General features: G+C 40.5%; 8 non-coding genes across 8 annotated transcripts; all 8 read left to right on the forward strand.

The window, feature by feature from the left end:
* Positions 1-82, forward strand: TRNAL-AAG (transfer RNA leucine (anticodon AAG)). The gene has a single exon. It is a non-coding gene; the product is annotated as a tRNA-Leu (tRNA).
* Positions 83-2,951: 2,869 nt separating this feature from the next.
* Positions 2,952-3,033, forward strand: TRNAF-AAA (transfer RNA phenylalanine (anticodon AAA)). Its single transcript has one exon. It is a non-coding gene; the product is annotated as a tRNA-Phe (tRNA).
* Positions 3,034-10,637: 7,604 nt separating this feature from the next.
* TRNAL-UAG (transfer RNA leucine (anticodon UAG)) lies at positions 10,638-10,719 on the forward strand. The gene has a single exon. It is a non-coding gene; the product is annotated as a tRNA-Leu (tRNA).
* A 3,346-nt stretch (positions 10,720-14,065) lies between these two features.
* On the forward strand, positions 14,066-14,147 carry TRNAL-UAG (transfer RNA leucine (anticodon UAG)). Its single transcript has one exon. It is a non-coding gene; the product is annotated as a tRNA-Leu (tRNA).
* A 727-nt stretch (positions 14,148-14,874) lies between these two features.
* Positions 14,875-14,956, forward strand: TRNAL-UAG (transfer RNA leucine (anticodon UAG)). The gene has a single exon. It is a non-coding gene; the product is annotated as a tRNA-Leu (tRNA).
* A 5,521-nt stretch (positions 14,957-20,477) lies between these two features.
* Positions 20,478-20,559, forward strand: TRNAL-UAG (transfer RNA leucine (anticodon UAG)). Its single transcript has one exon. It is a non-coding gene; the product is annotated as a tRNA-Leu (tRNA).
* A 233-nt stretch (positions 20,560-20,792) lies between these two features.
* Positions 20,793-20,874, forward strand: TRNAL-AAG (transfer RNA leucine (anticodon AAG)). Its single transcript has one exon. It is a non-coding gene; the product is annotated as a tRNA-Leu (tRNA).
* A 399-nt stretch (positions 20,875-21,273) lies between these two features.
* TRNAL-UAA (transfer RNA leucine (anticodon UAA)) lies at positions 21,274-21,355 on the forward strand. Its single transcript has one exon. It is a non-coding gene; the product is annotated as a tRNA-Leu (tRNA).
* Positions 21,356-25,115: the final 3,760 nt, after the last annotated feature.

Genomic DNA, 25,115 nt, shown 5'->3' on the forward strand with positions numbered 1-25,115 from the left:
GGTAGCATGGCCGAGTGGTCTAAGGCGCTGGATTAAGGCTCCAGTCTCTTCAGAGGCGTGGGTTCAAATCCCACTGCTGCCAGTAGGTCTTCAGAACCTTTTGATCTAATTCTTATGATTTTGTATTTGCATGAGTGTGTGGATTTCTGTTTAGGAAAAGACAGTTGATAGAATCATTGGTTTTTCCTATTGTTTAGAGACTTAACCATTTTACAACAGACCTGTAGGTTCAAATCCCACTGCTGCCAGTAGTAAGAGTTCCTTAAAACCTTTTTATCTTATTCTTATAACTATGCTAACATACAAAATTAGCATATGCTTTAATCCCACTGCTGCCAGTATTATGAGGTCTTGAAATGTTTTTGTACTTATTCTTATGATTTTGCTAACATGCAAATTAGCATGTGATCTAATCTTCTTTTGTATTTGTATGATTTTTCGGTTTTCAGTTAAGATAAAGACCGTTGATAGAATCATTGGTTTTTCCTAATGTTTAGAGACATGCCCTTTTTCCAACATGCACTAATTTTAAATGTTGTCAAATGTACTTCACTTACTCTAAGGAAGCCTACTTAATCATGCTGAGTATGACTCAGCAGTATGAGTTCTTGAAAATCTTTTGATCTTATTCTTATAATTATGAAAACAGACAAAATTTGCATGTGCTTTCATCCCACTGCTGCCAGTATGATATGTGCTTGAAAATTGTTTTGAACTTACTCTTATGATTTTACTAACATACAAACTTACATGTGTTTTAATCTTCTTTTGTATTTGCTTAAGTGTTTTCTTTCTGGTTAAGATAAAAACAGTTGATAGAATTATTGTTTTTTTCCTAATATTTAGAGACATGTCTGTCATGATATGTACTTTTGCCCTGTCCTGTATTTGAATAATATGCCATTTGATGTATGTAACTGTTCTCTGGTTTCTATTAGCTGTAATTTATGTATTTTCTTGTGCTGGGAGTTCACCTGTAACAATATGTCTCCTTCCCCCAAAACTTGCAGCCCTAAGCTATAATGTAATTAAGGTTTGTCAACACCACTAGTGAAGAATAGCCATTCTTTCTCACAGCAGGTGGCTAGTCATATGTACATACTAGATAGACTAAGAGGAACCGACCAGTCTAGAATCTTCAGGTGGACCCAACCATTGAATAGAAGGTGTGACCCCCACCCCCCTTCATGGGCGGATCCCAGGAGCTCAGACAATCCATTCTTATTTTTGAGATCAGATGTGAGTTGATCCTTAAAGGGGAAGGAGTGGGGATTCTTAGCTGAGGCAAGACCCCACGTCCATCTGTGACTGCAGAAGCGAACGGGATGAGACTTGAGCTGAGGACATATCTCGTCGTTTGTGAGATTGTTTTGGGATCCCTTGGACTCATGTGGACTATTGCTTTGTTAGCTGGCACAAGGATTATCGGGAGGTGCCCCCGAACCTGTTCTGTTGGACTCGTGGAAGGACTATTGTTTCGTTTATCGGGTGCGGGATTACTGGAAAGCACCTCCAGATCTGTTTATTTACTTGGGCTTATTGTGGACTTCTGGTGGACTTGAAGGACATTATGGATATTTGATGTTGTATGCTCCCTGCTTTAATAAATCTCATTGGATCATCCCTCGGCCTGTTGTCCCTTCCTGCTCTGCTGTACACCCCGTCACAAACTGGTTGGCAGCAGTGGGATCAGAGCAGAAGGAATGGAGGACAAAGGCCCATCAACATTGGGAACCAGCACCGCAGAGTACAAGAGCTGGACTGCGATGAACCTACAAACAAAGGCCCATGAAGTAGGAGTCCGTTTTAAAGGACTCTCCAAGGAGCAGCTAATTGAGGCTTTGGAAGGAGTTCGCCTGCAAGATGACACTGAGTAAGGATCCTCACAGCAAATGGAGGAAAGACTGCAGCCGGAGGTAAATACCCAAAAAAGTCAGTGGGTTATGTGGTACGAGGAGGAGTTGGCATTTCTGGGAGAAGAGGCCACCATAGACGATAAGAGGAAGGCCATTCACAGAGCTCAGGAGATGGCATTGCTGGAGCAGATCGCTTTGGAAGCAGCTAGAAGCTCCAGACAGACTGTAACCTCAGCACCCACCATGAGGGAACTCCCCAGAGTGTCCCACAAAGACTTTAAGCCCTTTAATGAGGCTGCAGGCGACATTGAGGGCTTCTTCCAGGACTTTGAGCATCAGTGTTGATTAATGGAAGTCCCGGAAAGGGAGCGAGTTCGACATCTTGTGGGGTTCTTAGAGGGTGGAGCTGCTGAAGCCTATAGAGCTATGGACCCTCGGGCGAACTGTGAGTATGCGGCGATTAAACAGACTATTCTAGAACATTATGCTATGTTAAACCTTGTTATCTTATTCTTATAATTATGCTAACATACAAAATTAGCATATACTTTAATCCCACTGCTGCCAGTATTATGCGGTCTTGAAATGTTTTTGTACTTATTTTTATGATTTTGCTAACATGCAAATTAACATGTGATTTAATCTTTTGTATTTGTATAATTTTGCGGTTTTCAGTTAAGATAAGGAATCGTAAAAATCATGCTGTTAAAGGTAGCATGGCCGAGTGGTCTAAGGCGCTGGATTTAGGCTCCAGTCTCTTTGGAGGCATAGTAACATAGTTAGTAAGGCCGAAAAAAGACATTTGTCCATCCAGTTCAGCCCCACTGCTCAAATCCCACGGTTCAAATCCCACTGCTGCCAGTGTATTTTTACTTTGAAACTTTTTAGCTTATATTTATGATTTTGCTAATAGAAAAATTAGCATGTGTTTTATTATTTTGTATTTGTATGAGTGCATGCAAAAGACAGTAGATAGAATCATTGCTTTTTCCTTTTTGCTTAGAGACCTATCCATTTTCCACCTTGAAGAAGTTAAACTGTAGGAAAATTCACTAAACTTACTCTAAGGAAGCTTTTTTTTGTGTAGTATATTAGGGTAGCATGGCCGAGCGGTCTACGGCGCTGGATTAAAGCTCCAGTCTCTTCAGAGGCGTGGGTTCAAATCCCACTGCTGCCAGTAGGTCTTCAGAACATTTTGATCTAATTCAAATGATTTTGTATTTGCATGAGTGTGTGGGTTTCTGTTTAGGAAAAGACAGTTGATAGAATCATTGGTTTTTCCTATTGTTTAGAGACTTAACCATTTTACAACAGACCTGTAGGTTCAAATCCCACTGCTGCCAGTAGTAAGAGTTCCTTAAAACCTTTTTATCTTATTCTTATAACTATGCTAACATACAAAATTAGCATATGCTTTAATCCCACTGCTGCCAGTATTATGAGGTCTTGAAATGTTTTTGTACTTATTCTTATGATTTTGCTAACATGCAAATTAGCATGTGATCTAATCTTCTTTTGTATTTGTATGATTTTTCGGTTTTCGGTTAAGATAAAGACCGTTCATAGAATCATTGGTTTTTCCTAATGTTTAGAGACATGCCCTTTTTCCAACATGCACTAATTTTAAATGTTGTCAAATGTACTTCACTTACTCTAAGGAAGCCTACTTAATCATGCTGAGTATGACTCAGCAGTATGAGTTCTTGAAAATCTTTTGATCTTATTCTCATAATTATGAAAACAGACAAAATTTGCATGTGCTTTCATCCCACTGCTGCCAGTATGATATGTGCTTGAAAATTGTTTTGAACGTACTCTTATGATTTTACTAACATACAAACTTACATGTGTTTTAATCTTCTTTTGTATTTGCTTAAGTGTTTTCTTTCTGGTTAAGATAAAAACAGTTGATAGAATTATTGTTTTTTTCCTAATATTTAGAGACATGTCTGTCATGATATGTACTTTTGCCCTGTCCTGTATTTGAATAATATGCCATTTGATGTATGTAACTGTTCTCTGGTTTCTATTAGCTGTAATTTATGTATTTTCTTGTGCAGGGAGTTCACCTGTAACAATATGTCTCCTTCCCCCAATACTTGCAGCCCTAAGCTATAATGTAATTAAGGTTTGTCAACACCACTAGTGAAGAATAGCCATTCTTTCTCACAGCAGGTGGCTAGTCATATGTACATACTAGATAGACTAAGAGGAGCCCACCAGTCTAGAATCTTCAGGTGGACCCAACCATTGAATAGAAGGTGTGACCCCCACCCCCCTTCATGGGCGGATCCCAGGAGCTCAGACAATCCATTCTTATTTTTGAGATCAGATGTGAGTTGATCCTTAAAGGGGAAGGAGTGGGGATTCTTAGCTGAGGCAAGACCCCACGTCCATCTGTGACTGCGGAAGCGAACGGGATGAGACTTGAGCTGAGGACATATCTCGTCGTTCGTGAGATTGTTTTGGCATCCCTTGGACTCATGTGGACTATTGCTTTGTTAGCTGGCACAAGGATTATCTGGAGGTGCCCCCGAATCTGTTCTGTTGGACTCGTGGAAGGACTATTGTTTCGTTTATCGGGTGCGGGATTACTGGAAAGCACCTCCAGATCTGTTTATTTACTTGGGCTTATTGTGGACTTCTGGTGGACTTGAAGGACATTATATATATTTGATGTTGTATGCTCCCTGCTTTAATAAATCTCATTGGATCATCCCTTGGCCCGTTGTCCCTTCCTGCTCTGCTGTACACCCCATCACAAACTGGTTGGCAGCAGTGGGATCAGAGCAGAAGGAATGGAGGACAAAGGCCCATCAACATTGGGAACCAGCACCGCAGAGTACAAGAGCTGGACTGCGATGAACCTACAAACAAAGGCCCATGAAGTAGGAGTCCGTTTTAAAGGACTCTCCAAGGAGCAGCTAATTGAGGCTTTGGAAGGAGTTCGCCTGCAAGATGACACTGAGGAAGGATCCTCACAGCAAATGGAGGAAAGACTGCAGCCGGAGGTAAATACCCAAAAAAGTCAGTGGGTTGTGTGGTACGAGGAGGAGTTGGCATTTCTGGGAGAAGAGGCCACCATAGACGATAAGAGGAAGGCCATTCACAGAGCTCAGGAGATGGCATTGCTGGAGCAGATCGCTTTGGAAGCAGCTAGAAGCTCCAGACAGACTGTAACCTCAGCACCCACCATGAGGGAACTCCCCAGAGTGTCCCACAAAGACTTTAAGCCCTTTAATGAGGCTGCAGGCGACATTGAGGGCTTCTTCCAGGACTTTGAGCATCAGTGTTGATTAATGGAAGTCCCGGAAAGGGAGCGAGTTCGACATCTTGTGGGGTTCTTAGAGGGTGGAGCTGCTGAAGCCTATAGAGCTATGGACCCTCGGGGGAACTGTGAGTATGCGGCGATTAAACAGACTATTCTAGAACATTATGCTATGTTAAACCTTGTTATCTTATTCTTATAATTATGCTAACATACAAAATTAGCATATGCTTTAATCCCACTGCTGCCAGTATTATGCGGTCTTGAAATGTTTTTGTACTTATTCTTATGATTTTGCTAACATGCAAATTAACATGTGATTTAATCTTTTGTATTTGTATAATTTTGCGGTTTTCAGTTAAGATAAGGAATCGTAAAAATCATGCTGTTAAAGGTAGCATGGCCGAGTGGACTAAGGCGCTGAAATTAGGTTCCAGTATCTTTGGAGGCGTGGGTTCAAATCCCACTGCTGCACTTCAGAACATTTTGATCTAATTCAAATGATTTTGTATTTGCATGAGTGTGTGGATTTCTGTTTAGGAAAAGACAGTTGATAGAATCATTGGTTTTTTCCTATTGTTTAGAGACTTAACCATTTTAAAACAGACCGGTAGGTTCAAATCCCACTGCTGCCAGTAGTAAGAGTTCCTTAAAACCTTTTTATCTTATTCTTACAACTATGCTAACATACAAAATTAGCATATGCTTTAATCCCACTGCTGCCAGTATTATGAGGTCTTGAAATGTTTTTGTACTTATTCTTATGATTTTGCTAACATGCAAATTAGCATGTGATCTAATCTTCTTTTGTATTTGTATGATTTTTCGGTTTTTGGTTAAGATAAAGACCGTTGATAGAATCATTGGTTTTTCCTAATGTTTAGAGACATGTCCTTTTTCCAACATGCACTAATTTTAAATGTTGTCAAATGTACTTCACTTACTCTAAGGAAGCTTACTTAATCATGCTGAGTATGACTCAGCAGTATGAGTTCTTGAAAATCTTTTGATCTTATTCTTATAATTATGAAAACAGACAAAATTTGCATGTGCTTTCATCCCACTGCTGCCAGTATGATATGTGCTTGAAAATTGTTTTGAACTTACTCTTATGATTTTACTAACATACAAACTTACATGTGTTTTAATCTTCTTTTGTATTTGCTTAAGTGTTTTCTTTCTGGTTAAGATAAAAACAGTTGATAGAATTATTGTTTTTTTCCTAATATTTAGAGACATGTCTGTCATGATATGTACTTTCGCCCTGTCCTGTATTTGAATAATATGCCATTTGATGTATGTAACTGTTCTCTGGTTTCTATTAGCTGTAATTTATGTATTTTCTTGTGCTGGGACTTCACCTGTAACAATATCTCTCCTTCCCCCAATACTTGCAGCCCTAAGCTATAATGTAATTAACGTTTGTCAACACCACTAGTGAAGAATAGCCATTCTTTCTCACAGCAGGTGGCTAGTCATATGTACATACTAGATAGACTAAGAGGAGCCCACCAGTCTAGAATCTTCAGGTGGACCCAACCATTGAATAGAAGGTGTGACCCCTACCCCCCTTCATGGGCGGATCCCAGGAGCTCAGAAAATCCATTCTTATTTTTGAGATCAGATGTGAGTTGATCCTTAAAGGGGAAGGAGTGGGGATTCTTAGCTGAGGCAAGACCCCACGTCCATCTGTGACTGCGGAAGCGTACTGGATGAGACTTGAGCTGAGGACATATCTCGTCGTTCGTGAGATTGTTTTGGGATCCCTTGGACTCATGTGGACTATTGCTTTGTTAGCTGGCACAAGGATTATCTGGAGGTGCCCCCGAATCTGTTCTGTTGGACTCGTGGAAGGACTATTGTTTCGTTTATCGGGTGCGGGATTACTGGAAAGCACCTCCAGATCTGTTTATTTCCTTGGGCTTATTGTGGACTTCTGGTGGACTTGAAGGACATTATGGATATTTGATGTTGAATGCTCCCTGCTTTAATAAATCTCATTGGATCATCCCTCGGCCTGTTGTCCCTTCCTGCTCTGCTGTACACCCCGTCACAAACTGGTTGGCAGCAGTGGGATCAGAGCAGAAGGAATGGAGGACAAAGGCCCATCAACATTGGGAACCAGCACCGCAGAGTACAAGAGCTGGACTGCGATGAACCTACAAACAAAGGCCCATGAAGTAGGAGTCCGTTTTAAAGGACTCTCCAAGGAGCAGCTAATTGAGGCTTTGGAAGGAGTTCGCCTGCAAGATGACACTGAGGAAGGATCCTCACAGCAAATGGAGGAAAGACTGCAGCCGGAGGTAAATACCCAAAAAAGTCAGTGGGTTGTGTGGTACGAGGAGGAGTTGGCATTTCTGGGAGAAGAGGCCACCATAGACGATAAGAGGAAGGCCATTCACAGAGCTCAGGAGATGGCATTGCTGGAGCAGATCACTTTGGAAGCAGCTAGAAGCTCCAGACAGACTGTAACCTCAGCACCCACCATGAGGGAACTCCCCAGAGTGTCCCACAAAGACTTTAAGACCTTTAATGAGGCTGCAGGCGACATTGAGGGCTTCTTCCAGGACTTTGAGCATCAGTGTTGATTAATGGAAGTCCCGGAAAGGGAGCGAGTTCGACATCTTGTGGGGTTCTTAGAGGGTGGAGCTGCTGAAGCCTATAGAGCTATGGACCCTCGGGGGAACTGTGAGTATGCGGCGATTAAACAGACTATTCTAGAACATTATGCTATGTTAAACCTTGTTATCTTATTCTTATAATTATGCTAACATACAAAATTAGCATATGCTTTAATCCCACTGCTGCCAGTATTATGCGGTCTTGAAATGTTTTTGTACTTATTCTTATGATTTTGCTAACATGCAAATTAACATGTGATTTAATCTTTTGTATTTGTATAATTTTGCGGTTTTCAGTTAAGATAAGGAATCGTAAAAATCATGCTGTTAAAGGTAGCATGGCCGAGTGGACTAAGGCGCTGAAATTAGGTTCCAGTATCTTTGGAGGCGTGGGTTCAAATCCCACTGCTGCACTTCAGAACATTTTGATCTAATTCAAATGATTTTGTATTTGCATGAGTGTGTGGATTTCTGTTTAGGAAAAGACAGTTGATAGAATCATTGGTTTTTTCCTATTGTTTAGAGACTTAACCATTTTAAAACAGACCGGTAGGTTCAAATCCCACTGCTGCCAGTAGTAAGAGTTCCTTAAAACCTTTTTATCTTATTCTTACAACTATGCTAACATACAAAATTAGCATATGCTTTAATCCCACTGCTGCCAGTATTATGAGGTCTTGAAATGTTTTTGTACTTATTCTTATGATTTTGCTAACATGCAAATTAGCATGTGATCTAATCTTCTTTTGTATTTGTATGATTTTTCGGTTTTTGGTTAAGATAAAGACCGTTGATAGAATCATTGGTTTTTCCTAATGTTTAGAGACATGTCCTTTTTCCAACATGCACTAATTTTAAATGTTGTCAAATGTACTTCACTTACTCTAAGGAAGCTTACTTAATCATGCTGAGTATGACTCAGCAGTATGAGTTCTTGAAAATCTTTTGATCTTATTCTTATAATTATGAAAACAGACAAAATTTGCATGTGCTTTCATCCCACTGCTGCCAGTATGATATGTGCTTGAAAATTGTTTTGAACTTACTCTTATGATTTTACTAACATACAAACTTACATGTGTTTTAATCTTCTTTTGTATTTGCTTAAGTGTTTTCTTTCTGGTTAAGATAAAAACAGTTGATAGAATTATTGTTTTTTTCCTAATATTTAGAGACATGTCTGTCATGATATGTACTTTCGCCCTGTCCTGTATTTGAATAATATGCCATTTGATGTATGTAACTGTTCTCTGGTTTCTATTAGCTGTAATTTATGTATTTTCTTGTGCTGGGACTTCACCTGTAACAATATCTCTCCTTCCCCCAATACTTGCAGCCCTAAGCTATAATGTAATTAACGTTTGTCAACACCACTAGTGAAGAATAGCCATTCTTTCTCACAGCAGGTGGCTAGTCATATGTACATACTAGATAGACTAAGAGGAGCCCACCAGTCTAGAATCTTCAGGTGGACCCAACCATTGAATAGAAGGTGTGACCCCTACCCCCCTTCATGGGCGGATCCCAGGAGCTCAGAAAATCCATTCTTATTTTTGAGATCAGATGTGAGTTGATCCTTAAAGGGGAAGGAGTGGGGATTCTTAGCTGAGGCAAGACCCCACGTCCATCTGTGACTGCGGAAGCGTACTGGATGAGACTTGAGCTGAGGACATATCTCGTCGTTCGTGAGATTGTTTTGGGATCCCTTGGACTCATGTGGACTATTGCTTTGTTAGCTGGCACAAGGATTATCTGGAGGTGCCCCCGAATCTGTTCTGTTGGACTCGTGGAAGGACTATTGTTTCGTTTATCGGGTGCGGGATTACTGGAAAGCACCTCCAGATCTGTTTATTTCCTTGGGCTTATTGTGGACTTCTGGTGGACTTGAAGGACATTATGGATATTTGATGTTGAATGCTCCCTGCTTTAATAAATCTCATTGGATCATCCCTCGGCCTGTTGTCCCTTCCTGCTCTGCTGTACACCCCGTCACAAACTGGTTGGCAGCAGTGGGATCAGAGCAGAAGGAATGGAGGACAAAGGCCCATCAACATTGGGAACCAGCACCGCAGAGTACAAGAGCTGGACTGCGATGAACCTACAAACAAAGGCCCATGAAGTAGGAGTCCGTTTTAAAGGACTCTCCAAGGAGCAGCTAATTGAGGCTTTGGAAGGAGTTCGCCTGCAAGATGACACTGAGGAAGGATCCTCACAGCAAATGGAGGAAAGACTGCAGCCGGAGGTAAATACCCAAAAAAGTCAGTGGGTTGTGTGGTACGAGGAGGAGTTGGCATTTCTGGGAGAAGAGGCCACCATAGACGATAAGAGGAAGGCCATTCACAGAGCTCAGGAGATGGCATTGCTGGAGCAGATCACTTTGGAAGCAGCTAGAAGCTCCAGACAGACTGTAACCTCAGCACCCACCATGAGGGAACTCCCCAGAGTGTCCCACAAAGACTTTAAGACCTTTAATGAGGCTGCAGGCGACATTGAGGGCTTCTTCCAGGACTTTGAGCATCAGTGTTGATTAATGGAAGTCCCGGAAAGGGAGCGAGTTCGACATCTTGTGGGGTTCTTAGAGGGTGGAGCTGCTGAAGCCTATAGAGCTATGGACCCTCGGGGGAACTGTGAGTATGCGGCGATTAAACAGACTATTCTAGAACATAATGCTATGTTAAACCTTGTTATTTTATTCTTATAATTATGCTAACATACAAAATTAGCATATGCTTTAATCCCACTGCTGCCAGTATTATGCGGTCTTGAAATGTTTTTGTACTTATTCTTATGATTTTGCTAACATGCAAATTAACATGTGATTTAATCTTTTGTATTTGTATAATTTTGCGGTTTTCAGTTAAGATAAGGAATCGTAAAAATCATGCTGTTAAAGGTAGCATGGCCGAGTGGTCTAAGGCGCTGGACTTAGGCTCCAGTCTCTTTGGAGGCGTGGGTTCAAATCCCACTGCTGCCAGTGTATTTCTACTTTGAAACTTTTTAGCTTATATTTATGATTTTGCTAATAGAAAAATTAGCATGTGTTTTATTATTTTGTATTTGTATGAGTCCATGCTTTGCTGTTTTGCAAAAGACAGTAGATAGAATCATTGCTTTTTCCTTTTTGCTTAGAGACCTATCCATTTTCCACCTTGAAGAAGTTAAACTGTAGGAAAATTCACTAAACTTACTCTAAGGAAGCTTTTTTTATGTAGTAAATTAGGGTAGCATGGCCGAGCGGTCTATGGCGCTGGATTAAGGCTCCAGTCTCTTCAGAGGCGTGGGTTCAAATCCCACTGCTGCCAGTAGGTCTTCAGAACATTTTGATCTAATTCAAATGATTTTGTATTTGCATGAGTGTGTGGGTTTCTGTTTAGGAAAAGACAGTTGATAGAATCATTGTTTTTTCCTATTGTTTAGAGACTTAACCATTTTACAACAGACCTGTAGGTTTAAATCCCACTGCTGCCAGTAGTAAGAGTTCCTTAAAACCTTTTTATCTTATTCTTATACATACGCTAATATACAAAATTAGCATATGCTTTAATCCCACTGCTGCCAGTATTATGCGGTCTTGAAATGTTTTTGTACTTATTCTTATGATTTTGCTAACATGCAAATTAACATGTGATTTAATCTTTTGTATTTGTATAATTTTGCGGTTTTCAGTTAAGATAAGGAATCGTAAAAATCATGCTGTTAAAGGTAGCATGGCCGAGTGGTCTAAGGCGCTGGATTTAGGTTCCAGTCTCTTTGGAGGCGTGGGTTCAAATCCCACGAATCAAAGCCCCCGAATCTGTTCTGTTGGACTCGTGGAAGGACTATTGTTTCGTTTATCGGTAGGTCTTCAGAACCTTTTGATCTAATTCTTATGATTTTGTATTTGCATGAGTGTGTGGATTTCTGTTTAGGAAAAGACAGTTGATAGAATCATTGGTTTTTCCTATTGTTTAGAGACTTAACCATTTTACAACAGACCTGTAGGTTCAAATCCCACTGCTGCCAGTAGTAAGAGTTCCTTAAAACCTTTTTATCTTATTCTTATAACTATGCTAACATACAAAATTAGCATATGCTTTAATCCCACTGCTGCCAGTATTATGAGGTCTTGAAATGTTTTTGTACTTATTCTTATGATTTTGCTAACATGCAAATTAGCATGTGATCTAATCTTCTTTTGTATTTGTATGATTTTTCGGTTTTTGGTTAAGATAAAGACCGTTGATAGAATCATTGGTTTTTCCTAATGTTTAGAGACATGTCCTTTTTCCAACATGCACTAATTTTAAATGTTGTCAAATGTACTTCACTTACTCTAAGGAAGCTTACTTAATCATGCTGAGTATGACTCAGCAGTATGAGTTCTTGAAAATCTTTTGATCTTATTCTTATAATTATGAAAACAGACAAAATTTGCATGTGCTTTCATCCCACTGCTGCCAGTATGATATGTGCTTGAAAATTGTTTTGAACTTACTCTTATGATTTTACTAACATACAAACTTACATGTGTTTTAATCTTCTTTTGTATTTGCTTAAGTGTTTTCTTTCTGGTTAAGATAAAAACAGTTGATAGAATTATTGTTTTTTTCCTAATATTTAGAGACATGTCTGTCATGATATGTACTTTCGCCCTGTCCTGTATTTGAATAATATGCCATTTGATGTATGTAACTGTTCTCTGGTTTCTATTAGCTGTAATTTATGTATTTTCTTGTGCTGGGACTTCACCTGTAACAATATCTCTCCTTCCCCCAATACTTGCAGCCCTAAGCTATAATGTAATTAACGTTTGTCAACACCACTAGTGAAGAATAGCCATTCTTTCTCACAGCAGGTGGCTAGTCATATGTACATACTAGATAGACTAAGAGGAGCCCACCAGTCTAGAATCTTCAGGTGGACCCAACCATTGAATAGAAGGTGTGACCCCTACCCCCCTTCATGGGCGGATCCCAGGAGCTCAGAAAATCCATTCTTATTTTTGAGATCAGATGTGAGTTGATCCTTAAAGGGGAAGGAGTGGGGATTCTTAGCTGAGGCAAGACCCCACGTCCATCTGTGACTGCGGAAGCGTACTGGATGAGACTTGAGCTGAGGACATATCTCGTCGTTCGTGAGATTGTTTTGGGATCCCTTGGACTCATGTGGACTATTGCTTTGTTAGCTGGCACAAGGATTATCTGGAGGTGCCCCCGAATCTGTTCTGTTGGACTCGTGGAAGGACTATTGTTTCGTTTATCGGGTGCGGGATTACTGGAAAGCACCTCCAGATCTGTTTATTTCCTTGGGCTTATTGTGGACTTCTGGTGGACTTGAAGGACATTATGGATATTTGATGTTGAATGCTCCCTGCTTTAATAAATCTCATTGGATCATCCCTCGGCCTGTTGTCCCTTCCTGCTCTGCTGTACACCCCGTCACAAACTGGTTGGCAGCAGTGGGATCAGAGCAGAAGGAATGGAGGACAAAGGCCCATCAACATTGGGAACCAGCACCGCAGAGTACAAGAGCTGGACTGCGATGAACCTACAAACAAAGGCCCATGAAGTAGGAGTCCGTTTTAAAGGACTCTCCAAGGAGCAGCTAATTGAGGCTTTGGAAGGAGTTCGCCTGCAAGATGACACTGAGGAAGGATCCTCACAGCAAATGGAGGAAAGACTGCAGCCGGAGGTAAATACCCAAAAAAGTCAGTGGGTTGTGTGGTACGAGGAGGAGTTGGCATTTCTGGGAGAAGAGGCCACCATAGACGATAAGAGGAAGGCCATTCACAGAGCTCAGGAGATGGCATTGCTGGAGCAGATCACTTTGGAAGCAGCTAGAAGCTCCAGACAGACTGTAACCTCAGCACCCACCATGAGGGAACTCCCCAGAGTGTCCCACAAAGACTTTAAGCCCTTTAATGAGGCTGCAGGCGACATTGAGGGCTTCTTCCAGGACTTTGAGCATCAGTGTTGATTAATGGAAGTCCCGGAAAGGGAGCGAGTTCGACATCTTGTGGGGTTCTTAGAGGGTGGAGCTGCTGAAGCCTATAGAGCTATGGACCCTCGGGGGAACTGTGAGTATGCGGCGATTAAACAGACTATTCTAGAACATAATGCTATGTTAAACCTTGTTATTTTATTCTTATAATTATGCTAACATACAAAATTAGCATATGCTTTAATCCCACTGCTGCCAGTATTATGCGGTCTTGAAATGTTTTTGTACTTATTCTTATGATTTTGCTAACATGCAAATTAACATGTGATTTAATCTTTTGTATTTGTATAATTTTGCGGTTTTCAGTTAAGATAAGGAATCGTAAAAATCATGCTGTTAAAGGTAGCATGGCCGAGTGGTCTAAGGCGCTGGACTTAGGCTCCAGTCTCTTTGGAGGCGTGGGTTCAAATCCCACTGCTGCCAGTGTATTTCTACTTTGAAACTTTTTAGCTTATATTTATGATTTTGCTAATAGAAAAATTAGCATGTGTTTTATTATTTTGTATTTGTATGAGTCCATGCTTTGCTGTTTTGCAAAAGACAGTAGATAGAATCATTGCTTTTTCCTTTTTGCTTAGAGACCTATCCATTTTCCACCTTGAAGAAGTTAAACTGTAGGAAAATTCACTAAACTTACTCTAAGGAAGCTTTTTTTATGTAGTAAATTAGGGTAGCATGGCCGAGCGGTCTATGGCGCTGGATTAAGGCTCCAGTCTCTTCAGAGGCGTGGGTTCAAATCCCACTGCTGCCAGTAGGTCTTCAGAACATTTTGATCTAATTCAAATGATTTTGTATTTGCATGAGTGTGTGGGTTTCTGTTTAGGAAAAGACAGTTGATAGAATCATTGTTTTTTCCTATTGTTTAGAGACTTAACCATTTTACAACAGACCTGTAGGTTTAAATCCCACTGCTGCCAGTAGTAAGAGTTCCTTAAAACCTTTTTATCTTATTCTTATACATACGCTAATATACAAAATTAGCATATGCTTTAATCCCACTGCTGCCAGTATTATGCGGTCTTGAAATGTTTTTGTACTTATTCTTATGATTTTGCTAACATGCAAATTAACATGTGATTTAATCTTTTGTATTTGTATAATTTTGCGGTTTTCAGTTAAGATAAGGAATCGTAAAAATCATGCTGTTAAAGGTAGCATGGCCGAGTGGTCTAAGGCGCTGGATTTAGGTTCCAGTCTCTTTGGAGGCGTGGGTTCAAATCCCACTGCTGCCAGTAGGTCTTCAGAACCTTTTGATCTAATTCTTATGATTTTGTATTTGCATGAGTGTGTGGATTTCTGTTTAGGAAAAGACAGTTGATAGAATCATTGGTTTTTCCTATTGTTTAGAGACTTAACCATTTTACAACAGACCTGTAGGTTCAAATCCCACTGCTGCCAGTAGTAAGAGTTCCTTAAAACCTTTTTATCTTATTCTTATAACTATGCTAACATACAAAATTAGCATATGCTTTAATCCCACTGCTGCCAGTATTATGAGGTCTTGAAATGTTTTTGTACTTATTCTTATGATTTTGCTAACATGCAAATTAGCATGTGATCTAATCTTCTTTTGTATTTGTATGATTTTTCGGTTTTCGGTTAAGATAAAGACCGTTGATAGAATCATTGGTTTTTCCTAATGTTTAGAGACATGCCCTTTTTCCAACATGCACTAATTTTAAATGTTGTCAAATGTACTTCACTTACTCTAAGGAAGCCTACTTAATCATGCTGAGTATGACTCAGCAGTATGAGTTCTTGAAAATCTTTTGATCTTATTCTTATAATTATGAAAACAGACAAAATTTGCATGTGCTTTCATCCCACTGCTGCCAGTATGATATGTGCTTGAAAATTGTTTTGAACTTACTCTTATGATTTTACTAACATACAAACTTACATGTGTTTTAATCTTCTTTTGTATTTGCTTAAGTGTTTTCTTTCTGGTTAAGATAAAAACAGTTGATAGAATTATTGTTTTTTTCCTAATATTTAGAGACATGTCTGTCATGATATGTACTTTTGCCCTGTCCTGTATTTGAATAATATGCCATTTGATGTATGTAACTGTTCTCTGGTTTCTATTAGCTGTAATTTATGTATTTTCTTGTGCTGGGAGTTCACCTGTAACAATATGTCTCCTTCCCCCAATACTTGCAGCCCTAAGCTATAATGTAATTAAGGTTTGTCAACACCACTAGTGAAGAATAGCCATTCTTTCTCACAGCAGGTGGCTAGTCATATGTACATACTAGATAGACTAAGAGGAGCCGACCAGTCTAGAATCTTCAGGTGGACCCAACCATTGAATAGAAGGTGTGACCCCTACCCCCCTTCATGGGCGGATCCCAGGAGCTCAGATAATCCATTCTTATTTTTGAGATCAGATGTGAGTTGATCCTTAAAGGGGAAGGAGTGGGGATTCTTAGCTGAGGCAAGACCCCACGTCCATCTGTGACTGCGGAAGCGTACGGGATGAGACTTGAGCTGAGGACATATCTCGTCGTTCGTGAGATTGTTTTGGGATCCCTTGGACTCATGTGGACTATTGCTTTGTTAGCTGGCACAAGGATTATCTGGAGGTGCCCCCGAATCTGTTCTGTTGGACTCGTGGAAGGACTATTGTTTCGTTTATCGGGTGCGGGATTACTGGAAAGCACCTCCAGATCTGTTTATTTCCTTGGGCTTATTGTGGACTTCTGGTGGACTTGAAGGACATTATGGATATTTGATGTTGTATGCTCCCTGCTTTAATAAATCTCATTGGATCATCCCTCGGCCTGTTGTCCCTTCCTGCTCTGCTGTACACCCCGTCACAAACTGGTTGGCAGCAGTGGGATCAGAGCAGAAGGAATGGAGGACAAAGGCCCATCAACATTGGGAACCAGCACCGCAGAGTACAAGAGCTGGACTGCGATGAACCTACAAACAATGGCCCATGAAGTAGGAGTCCGTTTTAAAGGACTCTCCAAGGAGCAGCTAATTGAGGCTTTGGAAGGAGTTCGCCTGCAAGATGACACTGAGGAAGGATCCTCACAGCAAATGGAGGAAAGACTGCAGCCGGAGGTAAATACCCAAAAAAGTCAGTGGGTTGTGTGGTACGAGGAGGAGTTGGCATTTCTGGGAGAAGAGGCCACCATAGACGATAAGAGGAAGGCCATTCACAGAGCTCAGGAGATGGCATTGCTGGAGCAGATCGCTTTGGAAGCAGCTAGAAGCTCCAGACAGACTGTAACCTCAGCACCCACCATGAGGGAACTCCCCAGAGTGTCCCACAAAGACTTTAAGCCCTTTAATGAGGCTGCAGGCGACATTGAGGGCTTCTTCCAGGACTTTGAGCATCAGTGTTGATTAATGGAAGTACCGGAAAGGGAGCGAGTTCGACATCTTGTGGGGTTCTTAGAGGGTGGAGCTGCTGAAGCCTATAGAGCTATGGACCCTCAGGGGAACTGTGAGTATGCGGCGATTAAACAGACTATTCTAGAACATTATGCTATGTTAAACCTTGTTATCTTATTCTTATAATTATGCTAACATACAAAATTAGCATATGCTTTAATCCCACTGCTGCCAGTATTATGCGGTCTTGAAATGTTTTTGTACTTATTCTTATGATTTTGCTAACATGCAAATTAACGTGATTTAATCTTTTGTATTTGTATAATTTTGCGATTTTCAGTTAGGATAAGGAATCGTAAAAATCATGCTGTTAAAGGTAGCATGGCTGAGTGGTCTAAGGCGCTGAAATTAGGCTCCAGTATCTTTGGAGGCATGGGTTCAAATCCCACTGCTGCACTTCAGAACATTTTGATCTAATTCAAATGATTTTGTATTTGCATGAGTGTGTGGGTTTCTGTTTAGGAAAAGACAGTTGATAGAATCATTGTTTTTTCCTATTGTTTAGAGACTTAACCATTTTACAACAGACCTGTAGGTTTAAATCCCACTGCTGCCAGTAGTAAGAGTTCCTTAAAACCTTTTTATCTTATTCTTATACATACGCTAATATACAAAATTAGCATATGCTTTAATCCCACTGCTGCCAGTATTATGCGGTCTTGAAATGTTTTTGTACTTATTCTTATGATTTTGCTAACATGCAAATTAACATGTGATTTATTCTTTTGTATTTGTATAATTTTGTGGTTTTCAGTTAAGATAAGGAATCTTAAAAATCATGCTGCTAAAGGTAGCATGGCCGAGCGGTCTAAGGGGCTGGATTAAGGCTCCAGTCTCTTCAGAGGCGTGGGTTCAAATCCTACTGCTGCCAGTAGGTCTTCAGAACCTTTTGATCTAATTCTTATGATTTTGTATTTGCATGAGTGTGTGGATTTCTGTTTAGGAAAAGACAGTTGATAGAATCATTGGTTTTTCCTATTGTTTAGAGACTTAACCATTTTACAACAGACCTGTAGGTTCAAATCCCACTGCTGCCAGTAGTAAGAGTTCCTTAAAACCTTTTTATCTTATTCTTATAACTATGCTAACATACAAAATTAGCATATGCTTTAATCCCACTGCTGCCAGTATTATGAGGTCTTGAAATGTTTTTGTACTTATTATTATGATTTTGCTAACATGCAAATTAGCATGTGATCTAATCTTCTTTTGTATTTGTATGATTTTTTGGTTTTCGGTTAAGATAAAGACCGTTGATAGAATCATTGGTTTTTCCTAATGTTTAGAGACATGCCCTTTTTCCAACATGCACTAATTTTAAATGTTGTCAAATGTACTTCACTTACTCTAAGGAAGCCTACTTAATCATGCTGAGTATGACTCAGCAGTATGAGTTCTTGAAAATCTTTTGATCTTATTCTCATAATTATGAAAACAGACAAAATTTGCATGTGCTTTCATCCCACTGCTGCCAGTATGATATGTGCTTGAAAATTGTTTTGAACTTACTCTTAAGATTTTACTAACATACAAACTTACATGTGTTTTAATCTTCTTTTGTATTTGCTTAAGTGTTTTCTTTCTGGTTAAGATAAAAACAGTTGATAGAATTATTGTTTTTTTCCTAATATTTAGAGACATGTCTGTCATGATATGTACTTTTGCCCTGTCCTGTATTTGAATAATATGCCATTTGATGTATGTAACTGTTCTCTGGTTTCTATTAGCTGTAATTTATGTATTTTCTTGTGCTGGGAGTTCACCTGTAACAATATGTCTCCTTCCCCCAATACTTGCAGCCCTAAGCTATAATGTAATTAAAGTTTGTCAACACCACTAGTGAAGAATAGCCATTCTTTCTCGCAGCAGGTGGCTAGTCATATGTACATACTTGATAGACTAAGAGGAGCCGACCAGTCTAGAATCTTCAGGTGGACCCAACCATTGAATAGAAGGTATGACCCCTACCCACCTTCATGGGCGGATCCCAGGAGCTCAGACAATCCATTCTTATTTTTGAGATCAGATGTGAGTTGATCCTTAAAGGGGAAGGAGTGGGGATTCTTAGCTGAGGCAAGACCCCACGTCCATCTGTGACTGCGGAAGCGTACGGGATGAGACTTGAGCTGAGGACATATCTCGTCGTTCGTGAGATTGTTTTGGGATCCCTTGGACTCATGTGGACTATTGCTTTGTTAGCTGGCACAAGGATTATCGGGAGGTGCCCCCGAATCTGTTCTGTTGGACTCGTGGAAGGACTATTGTTTCGTTTATCGGGTGCGGGATTACTGGAAAGCACCTCCAGATCTCTTTATTTACTTGGGCTTATTGTGGACTTCTGGTGGACTTGAAGGACATTATGGATATTTGATGTTGTATGCTCCCTGCTTTAATAAATCTCATTGGATCATCCCTCGGCCTGTTGTCCCTTCCTGCTCTGCTGTACACCCCGTCACAAACTGGTTAGCAGCAGTGGGATCAGAGCAGAAGGAATGGAGGACAAAGGCCCATCAACATTGGGAACCAGCACCGCAGAGTACAAGAGCTGGACTGCGATGAACCTACAAACAAAGGCCCATGAAGTAGGAGTCCGTTTTAAAGGACTCTCCAAGGAGCAGCTAATTGAGGCTTTGGAAGGAGTTCGCCTGCAAGAGACACTGAGGAAGGATCCTCACAGCAAATGGAGGAAAGACTGCAGCCGGAGGTAAATACCCAAAAAAGTCAGTGGGTTGTGTGGTACGAGGAGGAGTTGGCATTTCTGGGAGAAGAGGCCACCATAGACGATAAGAGGAAGGCCATTCACAGAGCTCAGGAGATGGCATTGCTGGAGCAGATCGCTTTGGAAGCGGCTAGAAGCTCCAGACAGACTGTAACCTCAGCACCCACCATGAGGGAACTCCCCAGAGTGTCCCACAAAGACTTTAAGCCCTTTAATGAGGCTGCAGGCGACATTGAGGGCTACTTCCAGGACTTTGAGCATCAGTGTTGATTAATGGAAGTCCCGGATAGGGAGCGAGTTCGACATCTTGTGGGGTTCTTAGAGGGTGGAGCTGCTGAAGCCTATAGAGCTATGGACCCTCGGGCGAACTGTGAGTATGCGGCGATTAAACAGACTATTCTAGAACATTATGCTATGTTAAACCTTGTTATCTTATTCTTATAATTATGCTAACATACAAAATTAGCATATGCTTTAATCCCACTGCTGCCAGTATTATGCGGTCTTGAAATGTTTTTGTACTTATTTTTATGATTTTGCTAACATGCAAATTAACATGTGATTTAATCTTTTGTATTTGTATAATTTTGCGGTTTTCAGTTAAGATAAGGAATCGTAAAAATCATGCTGTTAAAGGTAGCATGGCCGAGTGGTCTAAGGCGCTGGATTTAGGCTCCAGTCCCTTTGGAGGCGTGGGTTCAAATCCCACTGCTGCCAGTGTATTTTTACTTTGAAACTTTTTAGCTTATATTTATGATTTTGCTAATAGAACAATTAGCATGTGTTTTATTATTTTGTATTTGTATAAGTGCATGCAAAAGACAGTAGATAGAATCATTGCTTTTTCCTTTTTGCTTAGAGACCTATCCATTTTCCACCTTGAAGAAGTTAAAATGTATGAAAATTCACTAAACTTACTATAAGGAAGCTTTTTTCATGTAGTATATTAAGGTAGCATGGCCGAGTGGTCTAAGGCGCTGGATTAAGGCTCCAGTCTCTTCAGAGGCGTGGGTTCAAATCCCACTGCTGCCAGTAGGTCTTCGGAACATTTTGATCTAATTCAAATGATTTTGTATTTGCATGAGTGTGTGGGTTTCTGTTTAGGAAAAGACAGTTGATAGAATCATTGTTTTTTCCTATTGTTTAGAGACTTAACCATTTTACAACAGACCTGTAGGTTTAAATCCCACTGCTGCCAGTAGTAAGAGTTCCTTAAAACCTTTTTATCTTATTCTTATACATAAGCTAACATACAAAATTAGCATATGCTTTAATCCCACTGCTGCCAGTATTATGCGGTCTTGAAATGTTTTTGTACTTATTCTTATGATTTTGCTAACATGCAAATTAACATGTGATTTAATCTTTTGTATTTGTATAATTTTGCGGTTTTCAGTTAAGATAAGGAATCGTAAAAATCATGCTGAAAAAGGTAGCATGGCCGAGTGGTCTAAGGCGCTGGTTTTAAGCTCCAGTCTCTTTGGAGGCGTGGGTTCAAATCCCACTGCTGCCAGTGTATTTTTACTTTGAAACTTTTTAGCTTATATTTATGATTTTGCTAATAGAACAATTAGCATGTGTTTTATTATTTTGTATTTGTATAAGTGCATGCAAAAGACAGTAGATAGAATCATTGCTTTTTCCTTTTTGCTTAGAGACCTATCCAAAACCAGGGATTCAAGCTTCAGGAGGCTAATTTGCATATTCCAGGTGCCTTCTGGGAGAAGCGAAGTCTCCCTAAGCTAGAAGATCGTTGGGTACAGCCGGGACCAGCTGCTTCGAAAGCATCACCAAACCGCGCACCGTATTTTTGCCTGTAGGACATTATTGCAAGAGAGCTTGGCTGAGTAGATTACACAAGAAGGAAAACACACAGCAAGTCAGCAGGATCTAGGAGCAACATGGCAGATGTGACAACCTACATGGTGAGCTGCAGCATGTGCTACATGTTCACAGATCGACCAGAAGAAGAATCCAATTTCACCTGTCAGAAGTGTAGACTAGTGGCCCTTTTAGAAGAAAAGGTGCGGGGTCTGGAAGAAAGAATAGCAACTTTGAAACTCATCAAAGAGAATGAAGACTTTCTAGACAGAACAGAAGCATCTCTACTGGTCACAGAAGGTGCAAAAAGTGTCAGAGAACCTCCAAAAGCAGATGAGTGGAAGCATGTGACCAAAAGAAGCAAGAAGACCATGGAGAAATCACCAACCACACAACTGAAGAACCGATATCAAATCTTTGTAGAGGATGAAGATGGCACACCTAAGAATGAAGCAATACCAGCAAGCAAAAAAGAAAAGGGCACACAGCAACAAGTGACAGCAAAAAGTACAGCCAAGAAGCAACGAAGAGTGGTGGTGGTGGGAGACTCACTACTGAGAGGCACCGAAGCAGCCATCTGCAGACCGGACATAACTGCAAGAGAAGTATGCTGCCTTCCAGGTGCGATGATCAAGGATGTGACCGATAGGATACCAAAGCTCTTCAGCTCCAAGGACGTCCACCCATTTCTTCTGATACATGTTGGCACCAATGACACGGCAAGGAAGGACCTACCGACAATCTGCAAGGACTTTGAAGAGTTGGGGAAGAAAGTAAAGGAACTGGATGCACAGGTAGTTTTTTCTTCTATCCTTCCAGTAGACGGGCATGGCACCAGGAGATGGAACAGGATCCTTGATGCAAACAACTGGCTAAGACGATGGTGCAGACAACAAGGATTTGGATTCCTGGACCACGGTGTGAATTACTGGTATGATGGACTCCTCGCCAGAGACGGACTACACCTCAACAAACCTGGGAAACACACATTCGCCAGAAGACTCGCTACACTCATCAGGAGGGCGTTAAACTAGAAGAAGAGGGGACGGGAAGAAAAACATTAGACTCGAACAAAGACGACCCAGGAAAACATACTCAGAAGGGAGGTAAGAACATTTCTAAAACAATCCACAGTGAGGAGATTGGAACAAAACAAAATCCTCTAAACTGCATGCTCGCAAACGCCAGAAGCCTGACAAACAAGATGGAAGAACTAGAAGCAGAAATATCTACAGGTAACTTTGACATAGTGGGAATAACCGAGACATGGTTAGATGAAAGCTATGACTGGGCAGTTAACTTACAGGGTTACAGTCTGTTTAGAAAGGATCGTAAAAATCGGAGAGGAGGAGGGGTTTGTCTCTATGTAAAGTCTTGTCTAAAGTCCACTTTAAGGGAGGATATTAGCGAAGGGAATGAGGATGTCGAGTCCATATGGGTTGAAATTCATGGAGGGAAAAATGGTAACAAAATTCTCATTGGGGTCTGTTACAAACCCCCAAATATAACAGAAAGCATGGAAAGTCTACTTCTAAAGCAGATAGATGAAGCTGCAACCCATAATGAGGTCCTGGTTATGGGGGACTTTAACTACCCGGATATTAACTGGGAAACAGAAACCTGTGAAACCCATAAAGGCAACAGGTTTCTGCTAATAACCAAGAAAAATTATCTTTCACAATTGGTGCAGAATCCAACCAGAGGAGCAGCACTTTTAGACCTAATACTATCTAATAGACCTGACAGAATAACAAATCTGCAGGTGGTTGGGCATTTAGGAAATAGCGACCACAATATTGTGCAGTTTCACCTGTCTTTCACTAGGGGGACTTGTCAGGGAGTCACAAAAACATTGAACTTTAGGAAGGCAAAGTTTGACCAGCTTAGAGATGCCCTTAATCTGGTAGACTGGGACAATATCCTCAGAAATGAGAATACAGATAATAAATGGGAAATGTTTAAGAACATCCTAAATAGGCAGTGTAAGCGGTTTATACCTTGTGGGAATAAAAGGACTAGAAATAGGAAAAACCCAATGTGGCTAAACAAAGAAGTAAGACAGGCAATTAACAGTAAAAAGAAAGCATTTGCACTACTAAAGCAGGATGGCACCATTGAAGCTCTAAAAAACTATAGGGAGAAAAATACTTTATCTAAAAAACTAATTAAAGCTGCCAAAAAGGAAACAGAGAAGCACATTGCTAAGGAGAGTAAAACTAATCCCAAACTGTTCTTCAACTATATCAATAGTAAAAGAATAAAAACTGAAAATGTAGGCCCCTTAAAAAATAGTGAGGAAAGAATGGTTGTAGATGACGAGGAAAAAGCTAACATATTAAACACCTTCTTCTCCACGGTATTCACGGTGGAAAATGAAATGCTAGGTGAAATCCCAAGAAACAATGAAAACCCTATATTAAGGGTCACCAATCTAACCCAAGAAGAGGTGCGAAACCGGCTAAATAAGATTAAAATAGATAAATCTCCGGGTCCGGATGGCATACACCCACGAGTACTAAGAGAACTAAGTAATGTAATAGATAAACCATTATTTCTTATTTTTAGTGACTCTATAGCGACAGGGTCTGTTCCGCAGGACTGGCGCATAGCAAATGTGGTGCCAATATTCAAAAAGGGCTCTAAAAGTGAACCTGGAAATTATAGGCCAGTAAGTCTAACCTCTATTGTTGGTAAAATATTTGAAGGGTTTCTGAGGGATGTTATTCTGGATTATCTCAATGAGAATAACTGTTTAACTCCATATCAGCATGGGTTTATGAGAAATCGCTCCTGTCAAACCAATCTAATCAGTTTTTATGAAGAGGTAAGCTATAGACTGGACCACGGTGAGTCATTGGACGTGGTATATCTCGATTTTTCCAAAGCGTTTGATACCGTGCCGCACAAGAGGTTGGTACACAAAATGAGAATGCTTGGTCTGGGGGAAAATGTGTGTAAATGGGTTAGTAACTGGCTTAGTGATAGAAAGCAGAGGGTGGTTATAAATGGTATAGTCTCTAACTGGGTCGCTGTGACCAGTGGGGTACCGCAGGGGTCAGTATTGGGACCTGTTCTCTTCAACATATTCATTAATGATCTGGTAGAAGGTTTACACAGTAAAATATCGATATTTGCAGATGATACAAAACTATGTAAAGCAGTTAATACAAGAGAAGATAGTATTCTGCTACAGATGGATCTGGATAAGTTGGAAACTTGGGCTGAAAGGTGGCAGATGAGGTTTAACAATGATAAATGTAAGGTTATACACATGGGAAGAGGGAATCAATATCACCATTACACACTGAACGGGAAACCACTGGGTAAATCTGACAGGGAGAAGGACTTGGGGATCCTAGTTAATGATAAACTTACCTGGAGCAGCCAGTGCCAGGCAGCAGCTGCCAAGGCAAACAGGATCATGGGGTGCATTAAAAGAGGTCTGGATACAC

The sequence above is a fragment of the Ranitomeya imitator genome, chromosome 4 (genome assembly GCF_032444005.1).
Source record: "Ranitomeya imitator isolate aRanImi1 chromosome 4, aRanImi1.pri, whole genome shotgun sequence".
Classification (NCBI taxonomy): Eukaryota; Metazoa; Chordata; class Amphibia; order Anura; family Dendrobatidae; genus Ranitomeya; species Ranitomeya imitator.